The 10,358-nt window shown below is 37.1% G+C and overlaps 1 pseudogene; it reads left to right on the forward strand.

Moving 5' to 3' along the window:
- The first annotated feature begins 8,365 nt into the window (after positions 1-8,365).
- LOC132366282 (ATP synthase subunit O, mitochondrial-like) lies at positions 8,366-10,358 on the forward strand (annotated as a pseudogene).

Consider the following 10,358-nt stretch of genomic DNA (forward strand, 5'->3'; position numbering starts at 1 on the left):
ATAAAGTCACAATAATTGGTTTCAGTCTGTAGTTGTTTGAGACTTTTCTTCCTTTTATAGCCTATTTTTATAATTAATAGATGCCCATCCTGTGTCAGTTACTGTTTTCACAGAAAATAATACTTTTATAAAAAATTATCTCAGGGAGAGGTACAGCACAGGCTTCAGAAATATTTGGTATTGTTCTATTTCTTAAGCTACTGGTGAGTACACAGCTATTTGTTTTATTATACTATATTCTTTATATATTTATATGTATTCCTTGTGCATATGAATATGTATAATATTATGCATGTAAATATAATAAATAAATTTTAAAAGAATAGCAAAATCTAAAGTAATATTCAAAGGTAGCTATAATACTGTTAATCACAACTCAGGTTTGAAATCTAGCTAAAAGTCAATAGTCAGTCAGTCAGTTTAAAGGCTGGGTAAAACAGTAGAACTGAAGAACCATGAGCTAGAAAACACCTCAAGAGAGCCTCTGGTGCAGACTTCTGCATTTATTTGCTCTGACAGATTAAAAACTCAAGAGTCAAGACAGACACTTTTAGCCAAGGGTGTGTGTGTATAGGTATGTATGTAGATATGCATGTACACTAAGTGTCAGTAGGGGAATTAAGAATTGCTGTCTATCTAAGGTCACACAGCAGTTCAGTAGCAAAACTAAAACCCTAGTGTCTAGAATCATCATTTTGTATTCTGCTAGACCATCTTATGAATCATCTGATCTCTGTTTCCCCCTTGGCAGCCCTACAGTTGGGAGCGATAGGTACAATATTTCTATTGGTCAAGCTTACCAGAGAAGTATCTAAGATAGTTACTTCATAAAACAGAATAAGTAAAAATTTTGAAAATTAGTTCCTGGAGTTGTACTTCAGGTATTAATTCTCTGCTTCCAAGAAACAGTGTGCTAGTAGTAAGTTCTAAATGTTAAAAATTTCCTCTGGCTTTAAATGTATTGATGTATGAGATTACCAAAAAAACGACATTAAGTATAAACTCTGTTTCTGGCACTTACTGTGGTAATGCTATCAAAAAAAAGGGCAATTTAAAATAAATCTGTAACTGTTGAAAATTTCTGTGGCTCTGTTGGACAAAGCTATGGGAAAACCGTATTTGTGCAGTGCTGGTAGGAGTGTAAATTGGCACAACCCCCATGGAGGACAATTACGCAAAGCTACTAAAATTACAAAGGTACATCATCTCTTATTGAACAGTCTCACTACTGGATATACCTGTGTATGTGTGAAGTAATTATGTAAGAATATTTATTGCAGTATTCTTCATAATAAATGGTTGGAAACAATTCAAATGTCCATCATCAGTGGAAGACAGGTAAATGAAATATGACAGACCCACTTAGTGGAATAGTACGCAACTGTAAAACAAAACAAACAAAAAAAACCAAGGATGATCTCTATCCTTAAATGAAAAAAGATACAGCCCTGTGTAGATACCAGTTTCCAGGCAGTCTGCTAAAATTATATTTTGAGTATCATGTACCTTATCCTATTCTAGTAAATCACATTATACATCCAGATTTTCTATAACATTCCAATGACATGTAACAAAATCTAAAGGATTTTTTCATATAAAGATCATAATTCCTGGCCCACTTTAGACCTGGGATTCACAAACCATCTGTAGTGAAGAATCATTTTTTAAAAATTACCTATATGTAGCACCAAATATAAATCTGCAGTACCAAAATATAAATCTGCAGTACCAATCTAAACTGCCAAAGCAATACTTGTAAAATACAGTAAAGATCAATTATTCCAAATGAAAACATTTTAAAAAATACTCAAGAACATATAAAATACAAGCTCAAATTTTTAATTTTTTACATTCAGTTTTATTATTAGATTCAAGTGTGTTCTGTCAATTGCTGTAAGAACTTCTAAACGCGTACTCTCAATTTCTATACTTCTTGTAGAACATTAATAATTCATGGAGTAGCCTCAGTCCATGGACTACACTAAATAGAATTGCTCTAGAACCTTCTCTATCCTCACTATGGAATGGTGTCTTCTAAAGTTTAATGGAATAAACCTGATTGCCTGTGCGGACTTGTCATTTTCTATGGCAACCGGTAGAGCCATACTCAGAATGCTGGGCCCTCCACACAGTGAGAGCTAGTTACCCATCTCCCTTTGTCACTAGCACATATTTTAAAGTCAGTTGAGAATCTTTTTTTGTTGTTGTTCCCATTGGGGACCTCAAGCATAGAGTATCCTTAGCCAGAAGTGTTCGATGGATAGACAGTCCTCAACTGAGCAATACTCAATAAGTTCTGGTTCTGTGAATTTTGTCTGCTTTACCTGTGTAGGTCAGAGTTGAGCCACTCAAGGCCAGGAAAGGCTCTGAACTCAAGTTCAAACAAACAGTTTGTTCAGGCAATGATATGTGACAAACCCTAGGAAAGCTCTCAGAGAACCATCAGATGTTGGGAGGCATTTCTGGAGTAAGATGCTGTTAAAAAGTGCCAAAGAGGGCAAATGCTGTCAAAGAGTTATGGCAAGTAGACTCTGGTCGTTAGGTGTATACCCAGTGGTCTAGATGTGGGGAGGGGTGTTAGGAGGTAACAACAAAGCTTAAGCTCTCAGAATGAATACAGGGTGACCGGCCAGGTCATCAAGTCAACTGCCAAGTGAAATGGTACAGGATAGACAAGTTGCTATAACTAATTCTCTTTGATAAGCTCCTTTCCCCGGCTTCACGTTTCCACTATGAGTGCCTTCCACCAGAATAATAATTTCTCTCCCAACCTGTTGTTCACTCCTCCCCAGAAGTGACTTAATCCATTTGGTGCTCTAGAGAAAAGAAAATGAATGAGCCTATTCTCATTTCATCTTTTGAAGCCAGCCTGCCTGCAAGGAGGATGCAATTCTGATTTCCTCCCTTGTGCATGCTGTAAGGGGCAAGCTGGATTTGTCCAGCTTGCACTGACAGAATGAGGAAGTTTGTGTATTTAGAGAGTGACGGCAACCCCATTTGGCCAGACAGCTGAGCACATTTTCCAATTTAGATTCATTAGGCAATAAAGCTGACTTTTTTTTAACCTCCGTATCTCTGATATGTGTCTTTCAATGAATTCCAGCCTTTGGACAGGAGAAAGCAGATATTTATTTATCTTAAGCATCAAACATGAATAGTTTTCTGTTTAAATACTTTACTATTACTACTGTTACTATTACTTTGTTACTACTGTTTCCTGTTAACAGGTTTATTCATTGTTCAACAGAATGAAAACTTACCTAACTTACAGTGAGAGAAAGCTGATGCCCATGGGTTTCACTAGTTTTATCATTACCCATATGCAGCTGGACTTATAATCGTAGTCTAGCCTACTGAAGATTCAGTGATTCCTCAATCTAAGAAAGATATGTATAGCTGGGGTGCTGACCTACATAATGTAGTAGATGTTTTAAACTAGTGGTCAGTATCTCATCCTGTATCTCTCATAAACAAAATACATAGGTCCAATAACTGAGAGTTGAAAGATAAAGTATCTCCTTTCACTATTATACCTAACAAGCACCTTCAAAATGTATACCTTCTGTCCAATTCCACTGAAAAGAGCTCTTAGTATCCAAGGGAGGAATGTTTCCACCAGGAACACACAATGGTCTCATTAAATTAGAATCTGAGGCTGCCACCTAGTTATCTGGCTTTCCAGATGCCAAGTGGTTGAACCAGGAAAAGGTACTGGACACATGGACTGATTCTATTAATTGTGAGGAAATGGGTTGCTGCTGCAATGGAGATGACACAGATAGCTCCAAGGTGAGCCCTGAAGGAGTCTTAGTGCCTCTAAATGAGTGGCAGAGCACAGCAGCCACAGGCATGTCCATTAGGGCTCAGCTCTCTCAGAAGCAGAGATTAGAACACTTTGGAAGATATTCTCAGTGGGTCTCCTACATTTCCACACATCTTGCAAGCAAGAGTCTAACTGCTCTTTGTTCAGGACTATATTCTCCAGGTTATCTGTACAGCGAACAACCCTGGAAAATAGAGATAGTACCTGCCACCAGAGCAAAGGGTAGATTTACCTACAGCCTTGAAAAATATAGTGTCTCCTTCTGCCCATTATAAAAGATTAGAGATCCCTAAACTGAAAGTTCTTCTCCTGTAACACAATCCTACTGTGTGTGCAGCATTCATCTGGACCTATACATGCTGCTTCCATGGGACTTGGGGACAAGTAGAACCACTCAGACATACTGATGGCCACACTACGAATAATAAAGTTCTTTGTCACTGAATCACAAGTCTCGTGTTCTGCCAGCATCCATAACTGTGGCAGGCTAACTTTAAAGTTTTCAAGTACAGTAAAATCTCAAATCCTTCATAGTTCTTGACAGATTATTCCACTGCATAAGGAGCCCCAATCATTTGAGACACTGACTGAAGGCAACTGACATGGAATGGGTGGTACAAGAAATAAATGATAAATTCTAACAATCACCTTATGACCAGTTGAAATGAGGGTTCTACCACCTATTTAACTTCTGTCATGGAAGTTTTATGTGTTAAATTCTGTGACAAACATTTAAAAGTACCTTTAAAACTTCAGTACTTATTCATATATGAAATAAAATAATAATACCAAGCATTTACTGGGTAACAGGTACAGTGCTAAGTTGTTTATATCTATCAATTAATAGATTCCTCCCAACAAATGTATGAAGTGGATGATAATCTGCTTATTTTGCAAATGAAGAAGTTGAGACTCAAGAGCGCCAGGTAACTTGACCATAGTTAATTTTCTTCAGGTCTTTAACAGTAGTCCTCTCAGTGAGGTACTCCTTAAATATCCTATCTGAAATTTTAACTTCCTTCTCTATAAAGATATGTCTCCCTTCTCCACTTTATCATTTCGTTTTAGCACTTCTCACTAACATTGTATAATTTTACTTACTTACGTTTTCATTGTATCTCACACTAGAATGTGAGCTCCATGAAGGCCAGGGTTTTGAGGGTGTCTTTGTTTTGTTTTTCCTGTTTTGTTCTCTGCTGTATCCCCAAGGCCTAAAACAGTGGCACATGGTAGACACTCAACATATTTGTTGGCTACATTCGTAAACGGATGAAAAAATGAACAGCAAAGTCTAAATTAAAACACTGTGCTAGGGACTTCCCTGGTGGTGCAGTAGTTAAGAATCCACCTGCCAATGCAGGGGACACGGGTTCGAGCCCTGGTCCGGGAAGATCCCACATGCCACGGAGCAACTAAGCCCGTGCGCCACAACTACTGAGCCTGTGCTCTACAGCCCACGAGCCACAACTACTGAGCCCGCGTGCTGCAACTACTGAAGCCCGCACTCCTAGAGCCCGTGCTCCACAACAAGAGAAGCCACTGCAATGAGAAGCCCGCGCACCACAACGAAGAGTAGCCCCCACTCACTGCAACTAGAGAAAGCCCGTGCGCAGCAACGAAGACCCAACGCAGCCAAACATTAATTTAAAAATAAATAAATAAAACACTGTGCTAACTCCAAAAACCTAATTACTAAACCGTTATTTAACATTGCCTCTCATATACACGTTTATCTTCACCCACTTCTTTCTCAGATCTAAATAATATATTTTTTCTATTTTAAAAAACTCTTTTGAAAGTAAAATGGAAAATGGCTTACTGGTGGGTTAAAGGGACAAGAGTTGGAAGAAGGAAGACCTGTCAGAAGGCTACTGCAAAGTCCCAGAAAGAGATAACAATGGTTGCTTGGACAAGGGTGGCAGTAGTGGAAGTGATAAGAAATGAACTCATTCAGGGCAATATGGAGACAGAACCAAAAGAGCCAACTGCGGAATAAGGCTGGAGGGAAAGAAAGGAGTCAGTGATAGTTCCCGGTCATGGCCAAGGAAATTATGTTAATGAGATTAGAAATTAGAAAGAACATTTGTTCTTCAGGCCATAGAAGACCCAAACCAAGGCATACAGCTTGGTTAGCAGACTGAAGGTATACTTCAGCCCCACGTCCCCCCCTGGCTTGGTGTCCTTGTTCACAGCCTTACACTATGGCCTTGCTCCTGCGTTTTTGGCTTGAACAACTTGGTTAATGATGGTGTCAGGTATGAGATGGGGAATTCACTATCACACCCAATTTCCCAGTTTTCCTTGTCAAATAATAAGGGAGAGTCATGTCAAGTATGAAGGATGAAAGTACTACAGTTCAACAGTTCCCAAAATGTCCTTCAAGTCATATAGTATATTTTGGCCATCTGATGTTTAGTTAACTTTACATCAGTATGTCAGAAATGTGAAAGCAAGGATTTAAAACCTGGTGTATTTTCATTTATACACTAGGCAATCAATCATTTGTTAATTAATAGCAATATTTATATAGTATTAAATCTGAGGCAGTTTACTAAAATCAGCACATAAGCAACACTCATATAGTTTTGAAATACAAGGTCATTTAAGTTACACTGAAATGCCTTAAACACTAAATGACTTAAACTTTTACTGTATAATTCACTGGGAATTTTATGCAAATTATGTGGATGATCTGTCCCAGAGCCTACGTCAGGTAAATCTCACCTAAAATTTATCATACTCTGGCTGTGTTAAAATTTTAATCACTATTTAAAACATAGGGCCCAAAACATCTCATTGTATCTCTACAGCACTGACATGCAAAACTGAACATGCTGACTGGGGCTGAAACAATAAAGAAAAGGCCAACAGGTATTTGGCAACCTGGGTAAACTTCGGCAACATAAAATGACAGTCCCCTTAGCTCATTCTAACGTGCAGCATCACCAGAATCAGGGTAGTGGGGGGTTAGATCACTCTTCTTATATGTATCCAAGATATATCCTAGGAGTTTCAGGCCCAGAATTATTCATTTAAAAATACATAATCAGAGAACTTGAGGTTTCACCTTGGAGAGGCAGAGAACTGGAAAAAAGCACTGTGCTCACCCTTAGAAAAAAAAAAGCTGGACACATTGTAAATTAACAATTTTTCTTGAACCCATCAGAAAACTGAGGTCATAGTGTCAACAACTAACAGACAATCTGAAGAGACAGGCATAAGGACAAACAGGACCTGAGCATTTGCTTACTTGGGCCAAATGCTCACAAATGCCATACAAGCTAATAAGAAGAAACAGCCAGTAATTTTTAACTAATCAGATAGGCTAAGCATAGGCTAGAATAAGACTGTGATGTCCCTGGGAACCAGATTTAGGGGCTTTTGTGCCTTCCTGTAAGCTTTCTCTCCAGGAATCCCACAAGATGCTCATAGGATAAATCAAGGTGAGTCCTGAAAAAGCTTCCCCCATGATGCTGGCTAGATACTGGGAAGAACAGCCACCACTGAAACTCTGCCCAGACCCATGTCCTCTATATCTCCTAAGGAATACAAGTCTAATCTGCAGAGGGAAGGGCAACAAAATTGTTGCCTGAGGCAACTGGTGGAAACCCACTGAAACTGGAGGAGAATAAAAAGGAAAGAAAGTTCTACTGCTGGGAGAACTAGCCCCAATATTACATCTGAAAAAGGGGCAGGAACACTTCCGAATGAATATGATATAGTCAGAAACTTGGATCTATATAAAGACATGTAGAGTGTTGAAAGTAAATGAGGATAACAAAAATATCTTTGTTTTTAATTGCTGTAAAAGATAATTAACTATGTAAAGCAAAAAAGCTGTAACAATATATTGTGTTTACAGCATATAAGGGAAGAACTGGGAATACACTGTTATAAGATTAATATACAGATGTTAAGTGGTATAATATTGTTTGAAGGTTGACTCAGATTATTTTTAAATATTACTGTAAATTCCAGAGCAACCACTAAAAATGTTCTTAAATGACATGTAAATATTAAGTCAACAGAGGAGATAAAATGGAATCATAAAAAAATGTACAATTAAACCCAGAGAAGTCAGCAAAAAAAAAATGGAACAGAAAACATCTAGCCTTAAGATTAAAGATTTTAATCCAACCACATTAATAATCATTTTAAATGTGAATTGCCTAACACACCAGTAAAAAAAAAAAAAAATTATTGGATTGGATAAAAATACAAAACCTAACCATACACTATCCACAATAAATTCACTTTATATATAAAGATACAGATAGGTTTAAAACAAAAGGATACATATCATGAAAACACTAAAAGAAAGCTGGAGTAGATATATTAACTTCATAAAAAATAAACTACACAACAAGGAATATTATATTATCAGACCAAACAGTGATGTGACATAAAGTGGTCAATTATCCAGGATGACATAATAATCCTATATGTGTATACATCTACACTTTAAAATATGTGACGTAAAAACTAAAAACTGATAGGAATGAAAAGACAGACATATTCACAATTATAGCTGGAGATATCAAGATGCCTCTCTTAGTCACTGATAGAACAAGCAGGAGGAAAATCAGTAGAAATATAGATGACCTGGACAACACTAAAAGTCAACTCGACTTAGTTGGTATTTATAAAACACTCTACACCCAACAACAGCAGAATATAGATTCTTCCCAAGTTCAAACAGAACATTCACAAAACAGACCATACTCAACCTTAAGACAAACCTTAAGTATAAAATAGAAATCATACAAAGACAGTATGTCTTAAACCATAACAGAATTAAGCTAGATATCTGAAAAAAAATCCTGAAATATTTGGAAATTAAACAACACACTTCTAAGTAAGCCATGAGTCAGAGGAAGTCCCTAGGGAAATTTTAAAATATGTTAAACTAAATGAAAATGAAAATGTATCAAAATTTGTGGGATGCAGCTAAAGCAGTACTTCGAGGGAAATTTATAGAATTAAATATTCATATTAGAAGAGAAGATCTGAAATCAGTAAACTATGTTTGAATAAAGAAATTAGAGAGCAAGAATAACAAACCCAAAGCAAGAAGAAGGAAGGGCATAATAAAGATTAGAGCAGAAATAAATAAAATTTAAACAGAAAAATAACAGGAAAAAAAATCAATAAAGCCAAAATCTGCTTCTTTGAAAACATCAATAAAATTGATTAACCTCTAGCCTGGCTGAAGAAGACACAAGTTACCAATATTAGGAACAAAGGAGGGGATATCACTACTTATCTCACAGACATTAAGATAATAATAATAAAAAATTATATGGCCATGTATTTGACACAATTACACAAAACTTAGATGTAATACGCTAATCCCTTAAAAGGTGCAAAATACCAAAACTCACCTAAGAAATAGATAACATAAATATTTCTATATTGATTAAAGATATTGAATTTGTAGGTTAAAACCTGCTCCCCCCCACCCCCCAAAAAAAGAAAACTCCTGTCCCAGATGGTTTTACTGAAAAAATTCTGAAAATTCTGAAAAATTTACTGTAAAATACAGAACATTCAGAGAAGAAATAATACCAATTCTACCTAATCTTTGTCAGAAAGGAGAATAATACTGAATACTTCCCAACTGATTCTACAAGGCCAAATTATCCTAACGTTAAAACCAATGATATTACAACAAAGAAACACTTATAGCCCAATATTCCTCATGAACACAGATGCAAAAATCCTCAACAAAATAGTAGCTAATTGAACACAGCAATATATTGAAAGGATAATACACAACACACAAGTGAAGTTCACCCCAGAAATTCAAGGATGGTTCAACATTTGAAAATCAATCAATGTAATTCACTGTATTAACAAACTAAATTTTAAAAGAAAGATCTCTGACCTACAGCCACCGAGAAGAAGACGGCCACCCCAGCAGTGTCTGGGCTCTCCCTGCAGGTGCGATGCTTCAGCACATCTGTGGTCAGGCCATTTGCCAAGCTTGTGATGAGGCCACCTGTTCAGATATATGGCATCAAAGTTCACTATGCCACTGCTCTTTATTCTGCTGCATTTAAACAGGATAAACTGAAGCAAGTAGAAAAGGAATAGCACAAATCTTGAAGGAACCCAAAACGGCTGCTTCTATTATGAATCCCTATGCAAAGCGTTCCATTAAAGTGAAAAGCCTAAATGACATGACAACAAAAGAGAGGTTTTCTCCCCTCATGTCCAACCTGCTCAATTTGCTTGCTGAAAATGGTCGCTTGAACAATATCGCTGGAGTCATTTCTGCCTTTTCTACAATGAGTGTCCACCGTGGAGAAGCACCTTGCACAGTTACCACTGCAACTTCTTTAGATGAAGCCACTCTTACTGAATTAAAAACGGTCCTGAAGAGCTTCCTAAGTAAAGGCCAAGTATTGAAATTGGAAGTTAAGACTGATCCATCAATCATGGGTGAAATGATTGTCCGTATTGGAGAGAAATATGTTGAATGTCTGCAGAACCCAAGATTCAGAAGCTGAGCAGAGCAATGCGGGAGAGTTTCTAA

The sequence above is a fragment of the Balaenoptera ricei genome, chromosome 5, assembly GCF_028023285.1.
Source record: "Balaenoptera ricei isolate mBalRic1 chromosome 5, mBalRic1.hap2, whole genome shotgun sequence".
Classification (NCBI taxonomy): Eukaryota; Metazoa; Chordata; class Mammalia; order Artiodactyla; family Balaenopteridae; genus Balaenoptera; species Balaenoptera ricei.